The 27618-nt window shown below is 31.0% G+C and overlaps 1 long non-coding RNA gene across 1 annotated transcript; it reads right to left on the minus strand.

The window, feature by feature from the left end:
* Positions 1 to 1814: 1814 nt before the first annotated feature.
* Positions 1815 to 25952, minus strand: LOC130891900 (uncharacterized). The gene is made up of 2 exons (XR_009058967.1): positions 25761 to 25952; positions 1815 to 4092 (listed from the first exon to the last, which is right to left on the minus strand). It is a non-coding gene; the product is annotated as an uncharacterized LOC130891900 (long non-coding RNA).
* Positions 25953 to 27618: the final 1666 nt, after the last annotated feature.

The following is a 27618-nucleotide window of genomic DNA, read 5'->3' on the forward strand; positions in this document are numbered from 1 at the left end:
TATGTTAGTTAGTTTTAACTCCTTGTATCTCAGAAACTAATGAGAGTAGCAAGTTCTAATTTTCACTTTTCTAAAGAAAACTCAGTGCAAATCGAGTAAAATTTATAAAAAGTTCATATGTTTGATACTTTTAAAAATATTAGGAAAGTTGTTGGGTTATAACGTTGTCAAGATTTGAATGTGTAAGTTAACTTTGACTTCCTGTATCTTAGAAACTAGTATGTGCAGTTAGATCTAATTTTCACTTTTCTGAGGAAAATTCATTGTAAATCAAGTGACATTTATCACAAGTTCATATGTTTGATACTTTGAGAAATATTAGGAAAGTTGTTGGATTGTAAAGTTGTCAGGATTTGAATGTTCAAGTTAACTTTGACTCCCTGTATCTTAGAAACTAATGGAAGTAGTTTGGTCCAATTTTCACTTTTCTAAAGAAAACTCATTGCAAATCAAGAGACATTCATAACAAGTTGATATGTTTGATACTTTGGGAAATATTAGGAAAGTTGTTGGGTTCAAAGTTGTCAAGATTTGAATGTTCAAGTTAACTTTGACTGCCTGTATCTTAGAAACTGTTGGGAGTAGCAAGTTCTAATTTTCACTTTTCTAAAGAAAACTCATTGCAAATTGAGTGACATTTATCACAAGTTCATACGTTTGATACTTTGGGAAATATTAGGAAAGTTGTTGGGTTGTAAAGTTGTCAAGATATGAATGTTCAAGTTAACTTTAACTCTCTGTATCTTAGAAACTAATGGGAGTAGCAAGGTCTAATTTTCACTTTTCTAAATAAAATTCATTGGAAATCAAGTGACATTTATAACAAGTTCATACGTTCGATACTTTGAGAAATATGAGGAAAGTTGTTGGGTTGTAAAGTTGTCAAGATTTGAATGTGTAAGTTAACTTTAACTCTCTGTATCTTAGAAACTAATGGGAGTAGCAAGGTCTAATTTTCACTTTTCTAAATAAAATTCATTGGAAATCAAGTGACAGTTATAACAAGTTCATACGTTCGATACTTTGAGAAATATGAGGAAAGTTGTTGGGTTGTAAATTTGTCAAGATTTGAATGTGTAAGTTAACTTTAACTCCCTGTATCTTAGAAACTAATGGGAGTAGTTATGTCTAATTTTCATTTTTCTAAAGAAAACTCAATACAAATCAAGTGACATTTATCACAAGTTCATATGTTTGATACTTTGAGAAATATGAGGAAAGTTGTAGGGTTATAACGTTGTCAAGATTTGAATGTGTAAGTTAACTTTGAGTCCCTATATCTCATAATTGCTGGCTCTAATTTCCACTCATTTGGGGGTAATTCGTTATGTTACTCTATATTTATAGAAATCAAACAACTAAATTAGTTTCAAAACGTTTTATTCCCAATAATATCGATTAAATACATTGTACAAAGGTTTCCATTTTGAAACAAACAACGTACCTTATATGTATGTAACTGCAAATTTTGATTACAAATATAATAATATAGGCATGGGTATAAACTTCATCAAGGCCACTATACACTAGTGAATAAATACTGAGAATCCCTTGTATAGAGGGAAAAAATTCTAGCTAAATAGCTAATCCTTAGATTTCACTAGCCGAAATGTTCGTACTAATTAATCACACACCAACAAACAATAATCGTTGATCTGAACCATGAATAGAGGCTCTATCGTCCACTACGAGCAAAATTTGCCTCGAAGATCTAAGCTTTTGGTCGTATATGATTGAGCTGTTGGAGAAATCAAATCCACCAGATTATAATATGCGTGGGTTGATTGGGTGATTAAAAATGGCCATATTAATGATTTTTATTAGTTTTTTCGTCAGGAATTGAGGCTCTATCGTCCACTACGAGCAAAATTTGCCTCGAAGATCTAAGCTTTTAGTTGTTTACGATTGAACTGGTGTAGAAATCAAAACCACGAGATTATCATATGAATTTTGTTAAAAAATGGCCACATTAATGATTTTTATTAGTTTTTTCGTCAGGAATTGAGGCTCTATCGTCCACTACGAGCAAAATTTGCCTCGAAGATCTAAGCTTTTAGTTGTTTACGATTGAACTGGTGGAGAAATCAAAACCACGAGATTATCATATGAATTTTGTTAAAAAATGGCCACATTAATGATTTTTATTAGTTTTTTCGTCAGGAATTGAGGCTCTATCGTCCACTACGAGCAAAATTTGCCTCGAAGATCTAAGCTTTTAGTTGTTTACGATTGAACTGGTGGAGAAATCAAAACCACGAGATTATCATATGAATTTTGTTAAAAAATGGCCACATTAATGATTTTTATTAGTTTTTTCGTCAGGAATTGAGGCTCTATCGTCCACTACGAGCAAAATTTGCCTCGAAGATCTAAGCTTTTAGTTGTTTACGATTGAACTGGTGTAGAAATCAAAACCACGAGATTATCATATGAATTTTGTTAAAAAATGGCCACATTAATGATTTTTATTAGTTTTTTCGTCAGGAATTGAGGCTCTATCGTCCACTACGAGCAAAATTTGCCTCGAAGATCTAAGCTTTTAGTTGTTTACGATTGAACTGGTGGAGAAATCAAAACCACGAGATTATCATATGAATTTTGTTAAAAAATGGCCACATTAATGATTTTTATTAGTTTTTTCGTCAGGAATTGAGGCTCTATCGTCCACTACGAGCAAAATTTGCCTCGAAGATCTAAGCTTTTAGTTGTTTACGATTGAACTGGTGTAGAAATCAAAACCACGAGATTATCATATGAATTTTGTTAAAAAATGGCCACATTAATGATTTTTATTAGTTTTTTCGTCAGAAATTGAGGCTCTAATGCCCACTACGAGCAAAATTTGCCTCAAAGATCCAGGATTTTAGTCGTATATGATTGAGCTGTTGGAGAAATCAAAACCACGAGATTATCATACGAATTTTGTTAAAAAAAGGCCACATTAATGATTTTTTGTTAAAAAATATGGATGACATTGATTTGGGTGAATGTAATTATCAATTTACTCGACCCAGATGCATTTTGAAATGTCCCAAGGCCGACCAGCGATGTCTATGTCTTTTCGAATCAATTCCTTATTATTTTGATGGATGTGTGATCAAATTTTTTTTTGTTAAACGTATTTAGGCCTACAATGGAATCTCTCTATATAAATATTCTATGTCTAATTTAATTCTCGATGCAGTTTCTATAATAATTGGCTGGATTTTTTTGTTGACCAGTTGAAGCTGTACCTTACTGATCCCTAAACGACGGATTTCTTTACGATTTTCCCTTTTATTTTGTTACGTATATTTTCAACAAGGCATCTACAGGATGATTGAAAAAAAAATTCGATCCAAAAATGAACGTAATCGCGTAAAACCGGTACCAATTTGAGTATTGGTCCTTCGAGCCGGTTCAAATTATTAGAAATTTCACCTCTTCTGATAAAGTTTGCGTTTTATAATAAAATTAAAACTTATCGAGGTTACATAATCGATTTTTATGATCAATGCAATCTCTGTATAGAGAAAGTCGTCAAAAAAATTTAAAACTAGCAAATTCATTCAATTTTCGAAATTTCTAAACAAGTTTTTCGTTTTATTTATAAACCACCCTGTATTTCGACGTATTTAATTGTAAGGTACGTATATTCAATATCGAAAATAACTTTTCTATGTTTTAATACATCTAAAAACTATCATCAGAGGGTTGAAAAGAAAAAAATCAAATCAAATCGCATTTTGGATATTAGTAAAGCAATAAAAAAGCCCCAAATATCATCTAGAGACCCGGTAGCCCACCCTTCTATTTTCCATCTTAATATCTACTATTTAAACTGTCCATATATACATATTATACAAAAAGAACGGGACGCCTCCGGGTCGGAAATGATCGAGAAGCGGTGTCGCCGTATCAACCCCAAGTTCTTCTTGACACAATAGATTAACTTGGGGAAGTTTTCGACGAATTAACTTCGAACCGGTCCAGAGATAACCTTGATCAGAGGTCCACCTCCTCGCACGAGGGATACGTGTTTCTCCAGGTCTTAAGACGCAGATATCCCGGTGGGAACCGAACCGGTTTGATGTAGTTGTTTCTTTGTGGTAACTGCAAAAACAAATTTGAAAAATTAAAATCGTTTTATACGTAACAACATTTGAGTTATGTGCTTTTGAATTTTTATGGGTAATTTTGTTTATTTTCGAGTTTAATAACTTGACGCGATCGGAGGTTTTCCGTTTGTCTTGACCTATGGAAAGTGATAGGCAGCTTGTAGAATATTTTTAGATCTTCTATAAATAATTCTATTATAATTAAAAGACACATACGTTAGGTGACATCAACGTTTATCTGCCGCTACACTATGAAAATTCTAGTTTTAATTTATAATTCATTTATAATATCAAACTAACATTTTGTATCGGTACTCGAATGTATTCGGATTTATTTTTTATGTTGTTATACCAATTTTGAAACTAAAACTAAAATCATGCTTTTTCAAAGATGCAATCAAATATTTTTTGCACCTCGAAAGATGTAAAATATGGATTCGAAACGCAACTAAAAGAAACGAAGACATTCTGGAGTCCAAAGGAGTCAAAACTCCTGTCAGCAGTAGGCTAAAAGTTTCTTCAGGTCTCGTACTTGAAGGTTTCATCAAAATCTACTAAATCGAGGAGCTGAAGGCAGTTTTTTCTCGAACCAGTAGCTGCCTACAGCTTCAGAACTAAAGTTTAAATCTTTTCCTTCGAAGATAAAACCAAAAGGTGATTTTTCTAGTTTTTGTAAGCCTGAAACGTTCCAAAATATGGATTCCAAACACACCTGGAAGTAGACGTAGACATTCTAGAGTCCAAAGGAGTCAAATCTCCTGTCAGCAGTAGGCTAAAAGTTTCTTCAGGTCTCGTACTCGAAGGTTTCATCAAAATCTACTAAATCGAGGAGCTGAAGGCAGTTTTTTCTCGAACCAGTAGCTGCCTACAGCTTCAGAACTAAAGTTTAAATCTTTTCCTTCGAAGATAAAACCAAAATGTGATTTTTCTAGTTTTTGTAAGCCTGAAACGTTCCAAAATATGGATTCCAAACACACCTGGAAGTAGACGTAGACATTCTAGAGTCCAGAGGAGTCAAAACTCCTGTCAGCAGTAGGCTACAAGTTTCTTCAGGTCTCGTACTCGAAGGTTTCATCAAAATCTACTAAATCGAAGAGCTGAAGGCAGTTTTCTCGAACCAGTAGCTGCCTACAGCTTCAGAACTAAAGTTTAAATCTTTTCCTTCAAAGATAAAACCAAAAGGTGATTTTTCTAGTTTTTGTAAGCCTGAAACGTTCCAAAATATGGATTCCAAACACACCTGGAAGTAGACGTAGACATTCTAGAGACCAAAGGAGTCAAATCTCCTGTCAGCAGTAGGCTAAAGGTTTCTTCAGGTCTCGTACTCGAAGGTTTCATCAAAATCTACTAAATCGAAGAGCTGAAGGCAGTTTTCTCGAACCAGTAGCTGCCTACAGCTTCAGAACTAAAGTTTAAATCTTTTCCTTCAAAGATAAAACCAAAAGGTGATTTTTCTAGTTTTTGTAAGCCTGAAACGTTCCAAAATATGGATTCCAAACACACCTGGAAGTAGACGTAGACATTCTAGAGACCAAAGGAGTCAAATCTCCTGTCAGCAGTAGGCTAAAGGTTTCTTCAGGTCTCGTACTCGAAGGTTTCATCAAAATCTACTAAATCGAAGAGCTGAAGGCAGTTTTCTCGAACCAGTAGCTGCCTACAGCTTCAGAACTAAAGTTTAAGTCTTTTCCTTCAAAGATATAACCAAAATGTGATTTTTCTAGTTTTTGTAAGCCTGAAACGTTCCAAAATATGGATTCCAAACACACCTGGAAGTAGACGTAGACATTCTAGAGACCAAAGGAGTCAAATCTCCTGTCAGCAGTAGGCTAAAGGTTTCTTCAGGTCTCGTACTCGAAGGTTTCATCAAAATCTACTAAATCGAGGAGCTGAAGGCAGTTTTTTCTCGAACCAGTAGCTGCCTACAGCTTCAGAACTAAAGTTTAAATCTTTTCCTTCGAAGATAAAACCAAAATGTGATTTTTCTAGTTTTTGTAAGCCTGAAACGTTCCAAAATATGGATTCCAAACACACCTGGAAGTAGACGTAGACATTCTAGAGTCCAGAGGAGTCAAAACTCCTGTCAGCAGTAGGCTACAAGTTTCTTCAGGTCTCGTACTCGAAGGTTTCATCAAAATCTACTAAATCGAAGAGCTGAAGGCAGTTTTCTCGAACCAGTAGCTGCCTACAGCTTCAGAACTAAAGTTTAAATCTTTTCCTTCAAAGATAAAACCAAAAGGTGATTTTTCTAGTTTTTGTAAGCCTGAAACGTTCCAAAATATGGATTCCAAACACACCTGGAAGTAGACGTAGACATTCTAGAGACCAAAGGAGTCAAATCTCCTGTCAGCAGTAGGCTAAAGGTTTCTTCAGGTCTCGTACTCGAAGGTTTCATCAAAATCTACTAAATCGAAGAGCTGAAGGCAGTTTTCTCGAACCAGTAGCTGCCTACAGCTTCAGAACTAAAGTTTAAATCTTTTCCTTCAAAGATAAAACCAAAAGGTGATTTTTCTAGTTTTTGTAAGCCTGAAACGTTCCAAAATATGGATTCCAAACACACCTGGAAGTAGACGTAGACATTCTAGAGACCAAAGGAGTCAAATCTCCTGTCAGCAGTAGGCTAAAGGTTTCTTCAGGTCTCGTACTCGAAGGTTTCATCAAAATCTACTAAATCGAAGAGCTGAAGGCAGTTTTCTCGAACCAGTAGCTGCCTACAGCTTCAGAACTAAAGTTTAAGTCTTTTCCTTCAAAGATATAACCAAAATGTGATTTTTCTAGTTTTTGTAAGCCTGAAACGTTCCAAAATATGGATTCCAAACACACCTGGAAGTAGACGTAGACATTCTAGAGACCAAAGGAGTCAAATCTCCTGTCAGCAGTAGGCTAAAGGTTTCTTCAGGTCTCGTACTCGAAGGTTTCATCAAAATCTACTAAATCGAAGAGCTGAAGGCAGTTTTCTCGAACCAGTAGCTGCCTACAGCTTCAGAACTAAAGTTTAAGTCTTTTCCTTCAAAGATATAACCAAAATGTGATTTTTCTAGTTTTTGTAAGCCTGAAACGTTCCAAAATATGGATTCCAAACACACCTGGAAGTAGACGTAGACATTCTAGAGACCAAAGGAGTCAAAACTCTGTCAGCAGTAGGCTAAAAGCTTCTTCAGGTCTCGTACTCGAAGGTTTCATCAAAATCTACTAAATCGAAGAGCTGAAGGCAGTTTTCTCGAACCAGTAGCTGCCTACAGCTTCAGAACTAAAGTTTAAGTCTTTTCCTTCAAAGATATAACCAAAATGTGATTTTTCTAGTTTTTGTAAGCCTGAAACGTTCCAAAATATGGATTCCAAACACACCTGGAAGTAGACGTAGACATTCTAGAGACCAAAGGAGTCAAATCTCCTGTCAGCAGTAGGCTAAAGGTTTCTTCAGGTCTCGTACTCGAAGGTTTCATCAAAATCTACTAAATCGAAGAGCTGAAGGCAGTTTTCTCGAACCAGTAGCTGCCTACAGCTTCAGAACTAAAGTTTAAGTCTTTTCCTTCAAAGATATAACCAAAATGTGATTTTTCTAGTTTTTGTAAGCCTGAAACGTTCCAAAATATGGATTCCAAACACACCTGGAAGTAGACGTAGACATTCTAGAGACCAAAGGAGTCAAATCTCCTGTCAGCAGTAGGCTAAAAGCTTCTTCAGGTCTCGTACTCGAAGGTTTCATCAAAATCTACTAAATCGAAGAGCTGAAGGCAGTTTTCTCGAACCAGTAGCTACCTACAGCTTCAGAACTAAAGTTTAAATCTTTTCCTTCGAAGATAAAACCAAAAGGTGATTTTTCTAGTTTTTGTAAGCCTGAAAATACTGATTCAAAACCCAACCGGAAGTAGACGGAGACATTCTGGTGTCGAGAGGATTGTAAAGGCATGATAGAATAGCTGGAGGTTGCTGAAAATCGCTGGTATGAAATTTGAAATACCAAATAATACAAAAGTTTCTTAACGTATTTCAAATGCTTTATAGGATCCGTTTATAAAGATCGTAGATTTTTTATTTTTTTCAGTGTACGAGCTGTTTACAAATATCTCTTCGGAAATAGGATTCTATAATTAAATTTTCAGGTTCGGACATTTAACTGCGTAGCGATTTTGCGTAGATATGATCATCCAGGGGACCGGGACTAATTTCAGGTCTCGTTTTATTACTATAAACATACGGAAAATAAATCTAATTTAAGAAAATAATATCAAATGTTATAAATTATTCTTATATTTGGAAATTAACCAACAATTAGACGTATTTTTATCACACGAGGGTTATTTGAATAGTTTTAAACTATTTATTCACCCCCATTGTTTGTTATTTAATACTGAAACTATTTTGGCAAACGCACTCGTCTATATACGATTTACGATTCCGAAATACAAATTCCGAATTTGTTATTTTATCAAAAAAGTGGATTTCAATGTATTATTATCCTTCGGGAAAAAGTTCTTATACTTTTGGAAAGTTTTATCCCTGGAAATAATTTTTCCAGGAAGTAATTTATGTATTGGAAACTTTCTATATATAAATTATCTAAGATTGAAATTATTTCAGAGCCCAAGGTCTTCATAAGGCTATTTGCGTTTCCAATTAAATCATAATCTTGGTCCAATTAAAAATCATGTACAATAAATCATTAATGTACACAGATGTCGCTGTTTCAGGTGCGGAAATTATTAATTTGGAATCCTTTTGAAAATCGTAGGTACATACTTTGGAAATGTACCAAAAAAAACGACTAATTCACTAGCTATTAAAAAACAAAACATTTTCGAAGATTTAATATTTATTTTCCGATAATATTTGACTTATTCCCGTTGATTTATACAGAAACTTTGGTTATTTCGGGCAGAGACAAAACTCATTATAAAATAAACATACCTTTCTAAAAATACGTCGTTAGCGAACCTGGGTATGATTAAACTAAAAGTGGAGAGTGTAGAAAATCCGTGTATCTATTTATTTATACGCGGTGTAATCAGAAATATTTTTGACAATTCTCAGAAATAGAATTCGACTGTACTATAACACAAACTAATAGTACGGGGAAATTGGGCGATTTTGAGGTAGAATCTTAAATTAAATTGGGCGGTTTTTATTCACTAGATTTTGGGATGGTGTATATAAGTCTAGAAACAAAATTATTGGTACGGATTTTCGAAATTTTGGGACTTGGAACTCAAAGAAATTTTGAAACGCGAATAACTCGAAAACTATGAGGAATTAGAAAGAAAATGTAGTGACAAAAAATGTAGAGTACAAAATTTTTCATATATTGGTTGGGAAGTTTTTTTCCTAACCTCAAAATTTTCATTATAAAATGGGCTTTTATACTCAAAAACATTTTGAATTGGGCATAACTCGAAAACTATGAGGATTTCGACATAAACTGCCGGGACAAAAAATGTAGAGTGCAACATTCTATACAGAAATGTTTCAATTTTTTCCTAACCTCAAAATTTCCATTATAAAATAGGTTAGAAAGCTCAAAAATATTTTGAATCGCAAATAACTCGAAAACTACGTAAAATTCGAAAAAAAGTGCCTGAGCCAAAATTGTAGAACACAAAATTCTCCATAAATTGGCCAGTAAGAATTTTTCCTAACCTAAAAATTTCCATTATAAAATAGGTTAGAAAGTTCAAACATATTTTGAATCGCAAATAACTCGAAAACTACGTAAAATTCGAAAAAAAGTGCCTGAACCAAAATTGTAGAACACAAAATTCCTCGTGAATTGGTTGGTAAGAATTTTTCCCAACCAAAAAATATCCATTATAAAATGGGTTCGAACGCTCAAAAATATTTTGAATCGCGAATAACTCGAAAACTATTACGAATTCGAAAAAAAGTTTTAGAAGTAAAACTGTAGAGCACAAAATTCTCTATAAATTAGTTTGTGAGCATTTTTTCCTAACCTCAAAATTTCCATTATAAAATGGGTTTGAACGCTCAAAAATATTTTGAATCTCAAATAACTCGAAAACTATTACGAATTCGAAAAAAAGTACCAGAACCGAAACTGTAGAGCACAAAATTCTCTATAAATTAGTTCTTGAGCATTTTTTCCTAACCTCAAAATTTCCGTTATAAAATGGGTTTGAACGCTCAAAAATATTTTGAATCATGATTAACTCGAAAATTACGTAGAATTCGAAAAAAAGTTTCAGAACTAAAACTGTAGGGCACAAAAATCTCCTTAAATTGGTTTGTAAGAATTTTTTCCTAACCTCAAAATTTTCACCGTAGCCTGCGTTCAAGTACTCAAAAACATTTTGAATCGCGAATAACTCGAAAACTACGTAGAATTCGAAAAAAAGTTTCAGTACTAAAACTGTAGAGCACAAAATTCTCCGTAAATTGGTCAGTGAGAATTTTTCCTAACCTCAAAATTTCCATTATAAAATATTTTTGAACGCTCAGAAATATTTTGAATCGCGAATAACTCGAAATTCATGAAGATTTCGAAAATTCTTTCGGGACAAAAAATATTGATAATAACACGAACGCGACAACAAAATAGTTTTTCAAGAGTTAGAGCAGTTTCCATATGCCCTTTCAATGTAAATTAGTTTAAAATCGCACTGGCTGGAATTCGCGAGCAGATACTCCGGTTTTCGTAAGATTTACTCAGAAATAGTGACTCCAACGAAAAAATGACTAGAGACATTTTTTGTGCAAAATTTTATGCTCTACATTTTTTGTTCAAACAGTTTTTTTCGAATTCCTCTTAATTATCGAGTTATTCGCGTTCCAAAATTTCGAAAACCCGTGCTCGAAATTTTGTTAAGATTATTCAGTAACCGAAAACCTCTGAGAATCTAGAAAATCATCAGCGTCCAATTTAATATCGGATTTAATCATATTTCACCTGTACTATAATATTTTTACGTATTTAAATAGAAATTTTTATCATAACCTTCAAAATAAACCCAATTTGATTTTCCATACACTTGTTTGAAGCCTCTGCTGGAATAGGCTTCAATTCGTTAAGTTTTCAGCCTCAATGTACTGCAAAGCGAGTTTTTTTGAGTTTTGAATCTAAGCAAAAGTCATAGGGAGCTAAATCTGGCGAATAAGTTAGCTGATTATGGTTTCTCACTTAAAAAAAGCGCTAGGCTAGATTGGGCAATGAGTCCAGAATTTTTGAAATTAAAATCCGGGCGTCCAAGATCTTCCCTGGTACAAATAAAAGAAAAAATCCATCACGAAAATAGCAGCCATCACGGAGAAATTTTTTCAATAAACTTTTTTTCTTTTTAGATACCTTGTATATCAAAAATTATTGCATGAGATATTACAATAAATAAAAAAGAGTATAAACAATAATAATTCTACAATTTGTTAACAAAAGTTTACTTTTTTTATATAATAGAAAAACGACAGTTATATTTCCGAAAAATTAAGCTACAAATCCATAAAAATAAATAAAAAATCGACTAAAGGATTTAAAAGAAAATAATCTAGTAGCATAATCAAGATTTTCTTTGTTTTAATCTTAATTCGTTACCGTGTACTGACCAGATTTGACATCGTTTGATTTCGCGAAAGTAACTATATGGAAATATAAGATTTTTATTTATCTATTTTCTATACGCCTCGTATTTAATTATAAGTTGTTGACATAATTCCGAGAATCGGGATAAGTAACCTTTGGAAAAATCCCAAAACCACCTTACGATTCGTCGTCATTCATATACACGCATACACATTCTCACGCCGGTTTTGTACCAGAGACGACACCTCAACATCAACATGCCATTGACTGGGTGTCTTCCAGTTGGCAAATGATATTTCGACCGGCAATCATAGCCAACTAGGGTGACTCTCTTTCAACGACGTACGAGTGACTGTTTATCTTTTCGCGGCCAACCCCGATGCGTGCCAGATCTGACGATGTTTAATTTGATTGACAAACATATTTAGTCGACAAATAATAATTATTAGAATATTGTTGTTATAGTCTTCAGTTAATTTAGTGAAGCCATCTGTTTAATATCAAGCTCCGGCTAAAAACTATAGTTTTTTTTTTTAAATAAATTTAATAGCCAATAATAGTAAACACAGTTAAACAAATATTTTGATTCGGAACTGATTTGCTTTTGAACGTACAGGTTGTTTTTATGAGTTTTGGCATGTGTTTGATTATTATTAACCAAAAAATACTCGCAGTGAATGTTTTAGAAGAGGGTAAAGTCATTTCAGTTACAAGGTATCGGTACGTCATCGATTGACACCTGTCATTTGTCGATTTTGTTATTTTTCAAGATTATTTCTGTCTTTTTCTCTACAATTAATCGTCTTGTGTTACCGACACCTGTAATTTGTCAATTTTATTATTTTTCCGCAGTTTTTTATATTTTTTTTTGACAAATAACCGTCGTTTGTCAAAATGGAAACGAGGTATTTGTGCCACCTGTCATTTGTCAATTCTCTTGTCTTATTTTCATTAAACTACTGTCATTTTCGAAAGTTTAGTTTTGAAGTATTTGTAAATCATCGGCTGACACCCGTCGTATGTCAAATTTGTTGTTTTTCCAGACTATATGTCAAATAATTTTCGTTTATCTAAAATTTCGTTACTTCATCTATTGATTCAACTGACAATTTCGTCTATTAACCAAAGTTTTGGTCTTTTTTATTAATAAATAACCGTTATTTGTTAAAAATTCATTACGAGGTATTTGTACGTTACCCATTGACATCTGTCATTTGTCAATACTGTTGTTTTTCAATAAAATCTTTCGTTTTGTTTACAAACAATCGTCATGTCTCTAGTTTATCGATCGACACATGAAATTTGTCAATTCTCTTGTGTTATTTTCATTAAACAACTGTCATTTTCGAAAGTTTAGTTTTCAGATATTTGTAAATCATCTGCTGACACCTGTCATATGTCGAATTTGTTGTTATTTCAAACTATCTGTCATTTTTCCGAGAAACAATTGTTACAGTTCTTATTTTATTCACCGACATCTGTCATTTGTCAATTTTGTAGTCTGCCAAGAGATTTTTACGACAAATAATTGTCGTTTATCCAAAATTTCGTTACTTCATCTATTGATTCAACTGTCAATTTCGTCTATTAATCAGTGTTTTTGTCTTTTTTATTAATAAATAACCGTTATTTGTTAAAAATTCATTACGAGGTATTTGTACGTTACCCATTGACATCTGTCATTTGTCAATACTGTTGTTTTTCAATAAAATCTTTCGTTTTGTTTACAAACAATCGTCATGTCTCTAGTTTATCGATCGACACATGAAATTTGTCAATTCTCTTGTGTTATTTTCATTAAACAACTGTCATTTTCGAAAGTTTAGTTCTCAGATATTTGTAAATCATCTGCTGACACCTGTCATATGTCGAATTTGTTGTTATTTCAAACTATCTGTCATTTTTCCGAGAAACAATTGTTACAGTTCTTATTTTATTCACCGACATCTGTCATTTGTCAATTTTGTAGTCTGCCAAGAGATTTTTACGACAAATAATTGTCGTTTATCCAAAATTTCGTTACTTAATCTATTGATTCAACTGTCAATTTCGTCTATTAATCAATGTTTTGTCTTTTTTATTGATAAATAACCGTAATTTGTCAAAAATTTGGTTACGAGGTATTTGTTAACGATTGACATCCGTCATTTGTCAATATTGTTGGCGTTTGTCAAGTGATTTTGACGTATGACGTTCGACCGTGATGTTGAGGTTATTTATCTTTCTGTGTGTTCGTTTATGGTGGAACAAAATTTTTAGTTTAGCGACAGCATCGTCAAGTGTAGAATTTGCTACGTAATTTTCATATTGGAGTATATAAAAAAGATTTTTTACGTTGTTTTATGATTGTAAATGAGATTTGTCATTACTGCTGTGTTCCTGATAAGGTTGTGTAGTACTGGGATCCTAGTATTCATAAATCTAGTAAGAAATTGTTAATTTTTTTTGAGAATTTTACTTATGGATTCACTTGAGGTTCCGAAATTATAAAAGCACCATCTCTCGAACATCTTCAAGACAATGAAAATCAAAATATAAAATATCAAAGTATCGTATCATCCACTGTATACGACCCACTTAGTTTCCTTCGACTTTTAGCTGTTCTAAATGGACAAACTGTATTTAGAGTTTGTTTCGTCGATAAATTCTTATTTATTTAAAGAGTAATTGCGAGAAAACTCACAAAAAAGTTCGGTACACATTTATTTCCAACTGACACAAAACTTTCATCCGAAACCAATTGCAGCGCTAGTCAAAATTCAAAACAAAACCAAAACATCTCTACACATTTTTTTGCGATCTTATACCCGCTCTATAAATTTCGCTACAACATCTTAATCTTCCACATGAGAGGCCGTAATTTATAGACAGAGCTAGATGTAAAATGAGAAATTTTTAAATAGTACAGTCAACTAGAAATTATTGATTTTTAAAACTTTATTCTGTCATACAAATAATACAGGCATTACTCTATTAAATGGATTACAAGTAATATGTATTTATAAAGTGATTTTTTGAGTCCCAACAAAAGTTTTATCTCCACCAGAAAGTATGCAGTAATGAGAAATATTTGGATCGCAATCCAATGAATAATTTTGTCGTCTATATCTTCCAGTAAATCAAACTAAATATCTCTACATATATATATATATATATATTTAAAATAGTTCAATTGGAACTCTCGACTACTTGGAAATGAAAAAAAAAAAAAATAAAGAACGAACAAACACAAGAGATATTATAAAACAAACCGTAGAGTTAAACCAATAAAATAAATTTGACGCATCATAGCTTCGGAAGCTATAAACTGTTGAAAGAAATGGGTCAGACAACTGAAAAGATTTTTGTGTAGAGATGGGAACTTGTATTCGGAAAATATTCTATCGAGATTTAACTGTGTGCACTTCTGAAACATTCGCTGTCAGTATTTTTTGGTTTATAATATTAAATATATGCCAAAACTCACAAAAATAACCTGTACGTTCAATATCAATGCTGTTTCTAATACAAATCATTAGTTTTATGTAAAAAAAGTGACAATATAGTTGACAAATGACAGTTATTTGTCAAAAACAGCGAGAAAATACTTGCGAGTTGGAAGAATTGACAAATGGTCGATAAAGTAACTAAATTTGACACATAACGATTGGTTGTAGAAAAAACGAAAGATTTTTTTGAAAAACAACAGTATTATATATATTATATATTACCTCGTAACTAAATTTTTGACAAATTGCGGTTATTTATTAATAAAAAAGACAAAAACTCTGAATAATAGACGAAATTGACAGTTATATCAATTGAAGTAACGAAATTTTGGATAAACGACAATTATTTGTCGTAAAAATCTCTTGGAAGACTACAAAATTGACAACTGACAGATTTCGGTGAATAGACTAAGAATTGTAACAATTGTTTGTCGGAAAAATGACAGATAGTTTGAAATAACAACAAAGTCGACATATGACAGGTGTCAGCAGATGATTTAAAAAACTAAGCTTTCGAAAATGACAGTTGTTAGTTGAAAATAAGACAACAGAATTGAAAAATCTGTCGATAAAGTAACTAAATTAGACACATGACGATTATTTGTAGAAAAAAACGAAAGATTTTATTGGAAAACAACAGTATTGACAAATGACAGATGTCAATGGGTAACGTACAAATACCCCGTAATGAATTTTTGACGAATAACGGTTATTTATTGAAAAAACGACAAAAACTTTTGTTAATAGACAAAATTAACAGTTGAATCAATAGATAAAGTAACGAAATTTTGGATAAATGACAATTATTTGTCGTAAAAATCTCTTGGAAGACTACAAAGTTGGCAAATGACAGATTTCGGTGAATAAAATAAGAACTGCAACAATTGTTTGTCGGAAAAATGACAGATAGTTTGAAATAACAATAAATTCGACATACGACAGGTGTCAGCCGATTATTTACAAATACTTCAAAACTAAACTTTCGAAATGACAGTTGTTTAATGAAAATAAGACAACAGAATTGACAAATTACATGTGTCAATCGATAAAGTAACTAAATTAGACACATGACGATTGTTTGTAGATAAAAACGAAAGATTTCATTGAAAAACAACAGTATTGACAAATGACAGATGTCAATAGGTAACGTACAAATACCTCGTAATGAATTTTTGACAAGTAACGGTTATTTATTGAAAAAACGACAAAAACTCTGGTTAATAGACGAAATTGACAATTATATCAATAGATAAAATAACGAAATTTTGGATAAATGACAATTATTTGTCGTAATTAAAAAAAATTTACATTTGACATTTGTTTGATGATTTACAAATACTTCTAAGTTAAACTTTCGAAATTGACAGTTGTTTGTCGAAAATAAGACAACAGAATTGACAAATGACAGGTGTCACAAATACCTCGTTACCATTTTGACAAATGACGGTTATTTGTCGAAAAAAAAATATGAAAAACTGTGGAAAGATAATAAAATTGACAAATTACAGGTATCGATAACACAAGACGATTAATTGCCGAGAAAAGGACAGAAATAATCTTGTAAAATAAAAAAATTGACAAATGACAGGGGTCAGTCGATAATTTACAAATACTTCAAAACCAAACTTTCAAAAATGACAGTTGTTTGACAAATGACAGGTTTTGCATATACCTCGTTACCATTTTTACAAACGACGGTTATTTGTCGAAAAAAAAAATATAAAAAACTCTGGAAAGATAACAAAATTGACAAATTACAGGTGTCAGTGATGATTTTCTGCATTTCAAAGTTGTGTGAAGCGCCCCATAACTTCTTTTTCTTCATTTATAAAATATTCCTCGGACTTTTCTTCTCCATACTGTATACAAAAGATAATCCGGAATTTGCTAATAATATATTTTCAGATCATCCTGATTTATAGACACGTATAACGTGGCTAACGACGGTTCTGGGCTTTAGAAGAGAACAGATGCAACCGTATATTATTTATAGGTCCAAAGTTAGTTGTTTGTAAGTTTCAAGGAGATACTTAGAGGTTACTAAAAAAAATTCGTTACGTAGTTTTCGTTTTACAGTTATTTTAAAATAATTTCCACTAATACATTTCGTTCTTTGTGAAAGTTTGTAAATTTTCATAATACATAACAGTTTGTTTCGTCAAAAATCTAGAAGATTATAAAGTTTTTTAACGAATCTCATACATAAAAAACCATAAAAATTAAAAGAGTTGAATTGAATTATAATGATGGTCCTAGTAGTACCTGGCCTGACCTAGAGATGGCAGAAAAATACCAGTTTGAGGACGCCATGTTGTTTAGTATTTGTTTGACAGCCATTAATAGTTAAGGTAGTTGACGATTCTTATTGGACAACATTTTTTGTTGAGCCAGATACTTCTAGGACAATCCAGATGAGATCTCTTGAATTTGGTACATAAACTAAGACAAAATCTTATAAAATATTTATTAAGACATTGATACGTATTCGAAAAAAGTTGATGAAAAGTATAATGGAAATTTAAATTAGTTTTTCAAACATGTAGTCCATCAATATTTATAGAAACGAGAAATTTGTGAATAAATTTGAAGGTTAACAACCGGAATCATTGGGAACGTTATATAATAAGAGGAAAATGTTTTTGATGGAGTGTACATAATAAATCACAGTCGGTTTGATGGGTAAAAGATTAACATAGGAATTGATTTTTGCGTAGTCATTATAAGAAAAATAAAAACGTCGTTAAGGGTAACAATGAAAGTGGTTTGTGCAAAAAATGTCGTTCGTAACAAAAAAAAACGTCAATTTTGCACGTATGAACAAAAAAACAAACAAAAAATCAGAATTTTTTAACATTTATTGCAAATATATCGAAATCAACTATGGAAAGGTTATTTCGCATTTGTGGGAAGCTTTTTTGAGCTTTGAAAATGGAGAAATAACAAAAAAAGCATAGAAGAAAATAAATCAACCACCTTATTCGCCAGATTTTGTCTTCAGTGATTTGTTTTTCAAAAATCATTTGCAAAAGAACGGATTTCATCAGACGACGACGTAAACGTCTTATTTTATCAATTATTTGAAACGATATTTCCTTGGTATTTTTTAATTATAATAAAAATAAACAAAAGTTTTCCAACTTTGGGAAGAAAAGTAGGAAAAATCCGTCTAGAAATAAACCAAAAACAAGACGAAAGAGAGAAAACGAAAAATTTTATTGAAAAACAACAGTATTGACAAATGACAGATGTCAATCGGTGACGTACAAATATCTCGTAATCAATTTTTGACAAATAACGGTTATTTATTGAAAAAAAAGAGAAAGCTCTTGTTAATAGAGAAAATTGACAGTTGAATCAATAGATGAAGTAACGAAATTTTGGATAAACGACAATTATTTGTCGGAAATATGACATATAGTCTGGAAAAACAACAAATTTGACATACGACGGGTGTCAGCCGATGATTTACAAATATCTGAAAACTAAACTTTTGAAAATGACAGTTGTTTAATGAAAATAAGACAACAGAATTGAAAAATCTGTCGATAAAGTAACTAAATTAGACACATGACGATTGTTTGTAGACAAAAACGAAAGATTTTATTGAAAAACAACAGTATTGACAAATGACAGATGTCAATGGGTAACGTATAAATACCTCTAATCAATTTTTGACAAATAACTGTTATTTATTGAAAAAAAGGCAAACATTCTGATTAATAGACAAAATTGACAGTTGAATCAATAGATGAAATAACGAAATTTTGGATAAACGACAATTATTTGTCTTAAAAATCTCTTGGAAGACTACAAAATTGACAAATGACATATGTCAGTGAATAAATAAGAACTGTAACAATTGTTTCTCGTAAAAATGACAGATAGTTTGAAATAACAACAAATTCGACATATGACAGGTGTCAGCCGATGATTTACAAATATCTGAAAACTAAACTTTCGAAAATGACAGTTGCTTAATGAAAATAAGACAACAGAATTGAAAAATCTGTCGATAAAGTAACTAAATTAGACACATGACGATTGTTTGTAGACAAAAACGAAAGATTTTATTGAAAAACAACAGTATTGACAAATGACAGATGTCAATGGGTAACGTATAAATACCTCTAATCAATTTTTGACAAATAACTGTTATTTATTGAAAAAAAGGCAAACATTCTGATTAATAGACAAAATTGACAGTTGAATCAATAGATGAAATAACGAAATTTTGGATAAACGACAATTATTTGTCTTAAAAATCTCTTGGAAGACTACAAAATTGACAAATGACATATGTCAGTGAATAAATAAGAACTGTAACAATTGTTTCTCGTAAAAATGACAGATAGTTTGAAATAACAACAAATTCGACATATGACAGGTGTCAGCCGATGATTTACAAATATCTGAAAACTAAACTTTCGAAAATGACAGTTGCTTAATGAAAATAAGACAACAGAATTGAAAAATCTGTCGATAAAGTAACTAAATTAGACACATGACGATTGTTTGTAGACAAAAACGAAACATTTTATTGAAAAACAACAGTATTGACAAATGACAGATGTGAATCACACAAAAACACGTATTTGAAACTGTATCCTTGTTCAATAATCGAACATATAGAAAAATAAAAAGTTACTCATGCGCAATAATATTAGTAAAAAGAACAAAATGAAATATAAAACATTATTGGGACAACCACGAAGAAGATCAGAAGATAACCGAGAAAAAAAATACTGAGAACCATATTTAAGCCAAATAATAGAGGAGATAAAAGGAAAATAAAGATATGAAGTGGTGAAGAAAATGCAAGATTAAATAGAGAAGGGCATATCGTGGCGAAAAAACAGAGGCATACCAAGAAATACCTGGAAAATTCAAATTGAAGAAGATACCGGAAATGGTAAACGAATAAAAAACTATAACTAAAAGAATAAGTAGAAAAATACAATCCAATAATAATCCGGTCAATTTAGCACATAAATTCCCATCAATTTGAATGTTCCGTGTATGGAAAAAATTTTATTCAAGGTCAAATGTGAAAAAAATGAGTTTTTCGAAATTTTCAGCAAAACGGTGAGTTTTATCATAAAAATACCTCAGACAAAAATTGTAGATCATTAAATTATCTACAAAAAACGTACTAATACTTTTTTTCTTACAAGCCACCATTTCTGAGATATAATGTTTCAAAAAGTTTTTTTAGCAGTAAAATTTTCTTACAACATTGAAATGAACCGAGACTTTTTGTATGTGTAAGAAATTTCTGTTGACTGATTAAAACTGTCATAAATTCATCAAATAAATTATCAATTGACGAAGATGTTATTATAGCCGTTAAATAAGGCATTAAATCTGAAACGTTATAACTTTTACAATATTTTGAATCGTTATATCTCAGAAACGGTGGATCGTAGGAAATAAATTATTAATACGTTTTTTGTAAATAATTTTATGATCTACAATTTTTGTCTGAGGTATTTTTATGATAAAACTCACCGTTTTGCTGAAAATTGCGAAAAACTCATTTTTTTTACTTTTAATCTTAAATAAAAATTTTTCCGTACAAGGAAGTTAAGGGGTACATTCAAATTTTATTTTCAATTGTATTTTAAACAATTTTACTGATTTTCAGCTTGATGGGAATTTATGTAGTATAACTGTTATTTTTTGGTCTAATTTGACCGGACTATAAAGGGATTTGTACACACAAAAAGCGTTCAAGAAATTGATGATGATGATTATATAATATTTTAATGAATTAAATCAATTGCTGGTCTCATTTTTTTTCAATTAAAAATTGGTATATAATGTAAAAAATAAAAAAAACGTCGAGTTTTATTAGAACTAACAGAATAAGTAGAAAAATACAATCCAATAATAATCCGGTCAATTTAGATATAAATTCCCATCAATTTGAATGTTCCGTGTATGGAAAAAATTTTATTCAAGGTCAAATGTGAAAAAAATGAGTTTTTCGAAATTTTCAGCAAAACGGTGAGTTTTATCATAAAAATACCTCAGACAAAAATTGTAGATCATTAAATTATCTACAAAAAATGTACTAATACTTTTTTTCTTACAAGCCACCATTTCTGAGATATAATGTTTCAAAAAGTTTTTTTAGCAGTAAAATTTTCTTACAACATTGAAATGAACCGAGACTTTTTGAATGTGTAAGAAATTTCTGTTGACTGATTAAAACTGTCATAAATTCATCAAATAAATTATCAATTGACGAAGATGTTATTATAGCCGTTAAATAAGGCATTAAATCTGAAACGTTATAACTTTTACAATATTTTGAATCGTTATATCTCAGAAACGGTGGATCGTAGGAAATAAATTATTCATACGTTTTTTGTAAATAATTTTATGCTCCACAATTTTTGTCTGAGGTATTTTTATGATAAAACTCACCGTTTTGCTGAAAATTGCGAAAAACTCATTTTTTTTACTTTTAATCTTGAATAAAAATTTTTCCGTACAAGGAAATTATGGGGTACAATCAAATTTCATTTTCAATTGTATTTTAAACAATTTTACTGATTTTCAGCTTGATGGGAATTTATGTAGTATAACTGTTATTTTTTGGTCTAATTTGACCGGACTATAAAGGGATTTGTACACACAAAAAGCATTCAAGAAATCGAAAGGCTTAATGATGATGATAATTATACAATATTTTAATGAAATAAATCAATTGCTGGTCTCAGTTTTTTTTTTATTAAAAATTGGTATATAATGTAAAAAATAAAAAAAACGTCGAGTTTTATTAGAACTAACAGAATAAGTAGAAAAATACAATCCAATAATAATCCGGTCAATTTAGACATAAATTCCCATCAATTTGAATGTTCCGTGTATGGAAAAAATTTTATTCAAGGTCAAATGTGAAAAAAATGAGTTTTTCGAAATTTTCAGCAAAACGGTGAGTTTTATCATAAAAATACCTCAGACAAAAATTGTAGACCATTAAATTATCTACAAAAAACGTACTGATACTTTTTTTCTTACAAGCCACCATTTCTGAGATATAATGTTTCAAAAAGTTTTTTTAGCAGTAAAATTTTCTTACAACATTGAAATAAACCGAGACTTTTTGTTTGTGTAAGAAATTTCTGTTGACTGATTAAAACTGTCATAAATTCATCAAATAAATTATCAATTGACGAAGATGTTATTATAGCCGTTAAATAAGGCATTAAATCTGAAACGTTATAACTTTTACAATATTTTGAATCGTTATATCTCAGAAACGGTGGATCGTAGGAAATAAATTATTCATACGTTTTTTGTAAATAATTTTATGATCTACAATTTTTGTCTGAGGTATTTTTATGATAAAACTCACCGTTTTGCTGAAAATTGCGAAAAACTCATTTTTTTTACTTTTAATCTTAAATAAAAATTTTTCCGTACAAGGAAGTTATGGGGTACATTCAAATTTTATTTTCAATTGTATTTTAAACAATTTTACTGATTTTCAGCTTGATGGGAATTTATGTAGTATAACTGTTATTTTTTGGTCTAATTTGACCGGACTATAAAGGGATTTGTACACACAAAAAGCGTTCAAGAAATTGATGATGATGATTATATAATATTTTAATGAATTAAATCAATTGCTGGTCTCATTTTTTTTCAATTAAAAATTGGTATATAATGTAAAAAATAAAAAAAACGTCGAGTTTTATTAGAACTAACAGAATAAGTAGAAAAATACAATCCAATAATAATCCGGTCAATTTAGATATAAATTCCCATCAATTTGAATGTTCCGTGTATGGAAAAAATTTTATTCAAGGTCAAATGTGAAAAAAATGAGTTTTTCGAAATTTTCAGCAAAACGGTGAGTTTTATCATAAAAATACCTCAGACAAAAATTGTAGACCATTAAATTATCTACAAAAAACGTACTGATACTTTTTTTCTTACAAGCCACCATTTCTGAGATATAATGTTTCAAAAAGTTTTTTTAGCAGTAAAATTTTCTTACAACATTGAAATAAACCGAGACTTTTTGTTTGTGTAAGAAATTTCTGTTGACTGATTAAAACTGTCATAAATTCATCAAATAAATTATCAATTGACGAAGATGTTATTATAGCCGTTAAATAAGGCATTAAATCTGAAACGTTATAACTTTTACAATATTTTGAATCGTTATATCTCAGAAACGGTGGATCGTAGGAAATAAATTATTAATACGTTTTTTGTAAATAATTTTATGATCTACAATTTTTGTCTGAGGTATTTTTATGATAAAACTCACCGTTTTGCTGAAAATTGCGAAAAACTCATTTTTTTTACTTTTAATCTTGAATAAAAATTTTTCCGTACAAGGAAATTATGGGGTACAATCAAATTTCATTTTCAATTGTATTTTAAACAATTTTACTGATTTTCAGCTTGATGGGAATTTATGTAGTATAACTGTTATTTTTTGGTCTAATTTGACCGGACTATAAAGGGATTTGTACACACAAAAAGCATTCAAGAAATCGAAAGGCTTAATGATGATGATAATTATACAATATTTTAATGAAATAAATCAATTGCTGGTCTCAGTTTTTTTTTTATTAAAAATTGGTATATAATGTAGAAAATAAAAAAAACGTCGAGTTTTATTAGAACTAACAGAATAAGTAGAAAAATACAATCCAATAATAATCCGGTCAATTTAGACATAAATTCCCATCAATTTGAATGTTCCGTGTATGGAAAAAATTTTATTCAAGGTCAAATGTGAAAAAAATGAGTTTTTCGAAATTTTCAGCAAAACGGTGAGTTTTATCATAAAAATACCTCAGACAAAAATTGTAGACCATTAAATTATCTACAAAAAACGTACTGATACTTTTTTTCTTACAAGCCACCATTTCTGAGATATAATGTTTCAAAAAGTTTTTTTAGCAGTAAAATTTTCTTACAACATTGAAATAAACCGAGACTTTTTGTTTGTGTAAGAAATTTCTGTTGACTGATTAAAACTGTCATAAATTCATCAAATAAATTATCAATTGACGAAGATGTTATTATAGCCGTTAAATAAGGCATTAAATCTGAAACGTTATAACTTTTACAATATTTTGAATCGTTATATCTCAGAAACGGTGGATCGTAGGAAATAAATTATTCATACGTTTTTTGTAAATAATTTTATGATCTACAATTTTTGTCTGAGGTATTTTTATGATAAAACTCACCGTTTTGCTGAAAATTGCGAAAAACTCATTTTTTTTACTTTTAATCTTGAATAAAAATTTTTCCGTACAAGGAAGTTATGGGGTACATTCAAATTTTATTTTCAATTGTATTTTAAACAATTTTACTGATTTTCAGCTTGATGGGAATTTATGTAGTATAACTGTTATTTTTTGGTCTAATTTGACCGGACTATAAAGGGATTTGTACACACAAAAAGCGTTCAAGAAATTGATGATGATGATTATATAATATTTTAATGAATTAAATCAATTGCTGGTCTCATTTTTTTTCAATTAAAAATTGGTATATAATGTAAAAAATAAAAAAAACGTCGAGTTTTATTAGAACTAACAGAATAAGTAGAAAAATACAATCCAATAATAATCCGGTCAATTTAGATATAAATTCCCATCAATTTGAATGTTCCGTGTATGGAAAAAATTTTATTCAAGGTCAAATGTGAAAAAAATGAGTTTTTCGAAATTTTCAGCAAAACGGTGAGTTTTATCATAAAAATACCTCAGACAAAAATTGTAGATCATTAAATTATCTACAAAAAACGTACTAATACTTTTTTTCTTACAAGCCACCATTTCTGAGATATAATGTTTCAAAAAGTTTTTTTAGCAGTAAAATTTTCTTACAACATTGAAATGAACCGAGACTTTTTGAATGTGTAAGAAATTTCTGTTGACTGATTAAAACTGTCATAAATTCATCAAATAAATTATCAATTGACGAAGATGTTATTATAGCCGTTAAATAAGGCATTAAATCTGAAACGTTATAACTTTTACAATATTTTGAATCGTTATATCTCAGAAACGGTGGATCGTAGGAAATAAATTATTAATACGTTTTTTGTAAATAATTTTATGCTCTACAATTTTTTTCTGAGGTATTTTTATGATAAAACTCACCGTTTTGCTGAAAATTGCGAAAAACTCATTTTTTTTACTTTTAATCTTGAATAAAAATTTTTCCGTACAAGGAAATTATGGGGTACAATCAAATTTCATTTTCAATTGTATTTTAAACAATTTTACTGATTTTCAGCTTGATGGGAATTTATGTAGTATAACTGTTATTTTTTGGTCTAATTTGACCGGACTATAAAGGGATTTGTACACACAAAAAGCATTCAAGAAATCGAAAGGCTTAATGATGATGATAATTATACAATATTTTAATGAAATAAATCAATTGCTGGTCTCAGTTTTTTTTTATTAAAAATTGGTATATAATGTAAAAAATAAAAAAAAAACGTCGAGTTTTATTAGAATATAAACAAAAAAAACTAATTCAAGTAATTCAATGATAATTTATTAATAATATGTAAAAAAAGTTGTTGGAAAATTTAAAAACCTCGCTATTCGTTAATTTCCAAACTTTTTTTTTTTTTTTAAACTATTAATAGCATTTTTTGATACTAACCTTAACGAAACCGTTTCCCAATCTTCGTAGAAGTCATCGAGGGCTCGTTTTTAAACAACTACTCAAAAATACAAGCGAAAAAATTACATATTAGTTGGTTATAATAAATAAGGTTATGTGCCTAGCTGCAAAGTCTTGCAGCTGGCCAAGATCGGCGCTCGTGCCGAACTGCAGCGACACAGGCGTCTGGACACTCTCCAAACCGTCTCACCGCGACGTCATATTTGCAGAGACGGCGTCGCTCACAGCGAATAATTACACTACATCAACAAAACTACGATTATAATAATTATATCGAAAGTTTAGATACTTAGAATTTATAAAAAAAAACTCTTGAAGAGGTTTCTAATACTCCAAACAGCAACTTATATCATTAGATGTTTAGTTTAGAATCAAAAAACTAAATTATAAAATTGTTCGTCAATTTTTCAACAAAATAACGGTCCTGGAAGACGTGGAGCACTTATCAATAAAGAAACTGATCCACCAGAACGGTTCCAGAAGTACTCGAACTGACCTAGAGGTGTCGGTAGTTATTTGGGCAAAGTTCGAAGACTCCACGTCGTTTAATAGCTATTAATAGTGAACGTTTTTAGTGAATTTGTAAACACGGTAAAAACTGGTTTGAACGAGACCTAACCACTTGCTACCAGCTACGCAGTGGTTGAAGAAAATCCACTGGATCATCGTCGACTGAATGGAACAAAAACAAACTTGTGAAAAAGTTTCCGGCGTTTCATAATCAAAATAATGGACTGAAAATGGAGAATCGGGTCTGAGGAAGACAAAGACCGTTCCATCTGCAGGTTTGAGCGAAAAAATCAAGCAAAAATCAGCACTACGTCACATATACGTTATTGAAATAATCAAAATTAATGAATTTAAGTTTAAATTGGTATCTCGTACACCCCAATCTCTAAATTTAGCCCTTGGGGATTAATTTTTGTTCCCAAATTTGAAAAATGTCTTGACGGTGAAAGATTTTGAAGAAATTCTTATTATAAAAATTGTCCCATATAGGATTTGACGATGGGTCCAGTATAAGCCCAGATTTGGACCAAGTATATACAACTCAGGCTCTAGTTTGGAAGCTGTAATTATCCCAAACTTGGTGATACTTTGGGACGTATGGTTTGCAAGCCTATTTGCCTAGATAAACCCAGAAACTGATCTACAACCATGAACCAGGAAATATCTATTATGAATGAGACTTTAGAACAAAACTTTATCTAGTTATTCATAGTTCTGCACAGCCTGGATGACTATTGGTTTGCCAAGACCAGCGTCGGCCCAAACTAAGCCCCGTAGTTTAAGTCTGGGGGCTTCTACATTTTATTTTGATTCAATTTGACGTAATTACATTGTTTGATATAAACGTTTCGTATTACGTATTTAATAATCGATCGCCCCTGGTATTTTATGTTCAGTTTTATTTTCTTCTCCCGTATTTCCCGTCTTTTGCCGAACGCGGCTTCCGACCAGCAATTCCACAAATCTACTTAAGGTACGGCTCCACTAAATTTCCCTAACTCCTTTATAATAGCGGATCGTCCTTACGGGACCAGGATAACGTTCTCATTAAGTGAGGCCGTTCAAGCATGCCAACATATCCTGGTGAACATAAACAATGATGCATGCATATTATGCCGACGTCGTCGAGGAGGGGAAGCGACGCGCGTACATGTAGAACTTGCATGCACTGCAGCAGAGGATGAAACAAAATTTTCGAGGTCGCAAACTTCGATTTCGATTCGATTCTACGGGGGTTATTTCTGTGTCAATCTTCGATGATCGCCTCGAGAAGGTGTCAGTGAACTTGCAAGCACCATCCTCCGAGCATCTTCTTTAGTTTATGTAA

Source organism: Diorhabda carinulata, chromosome 3 (assembly GCF_026250575.1).
Source record: "Diorhabda carinulata isolate Delta chromosome 3, icDioCari1.1, whole genome shotgun sequence".
NCBI classification, from domain to species: domain Eukaryota; kingdom Metazoa; phylum Arthropoda; class Insecta; order Coleoptera; family Chrysomelidae; genus Diorhabda; species Diorhabda carinulata.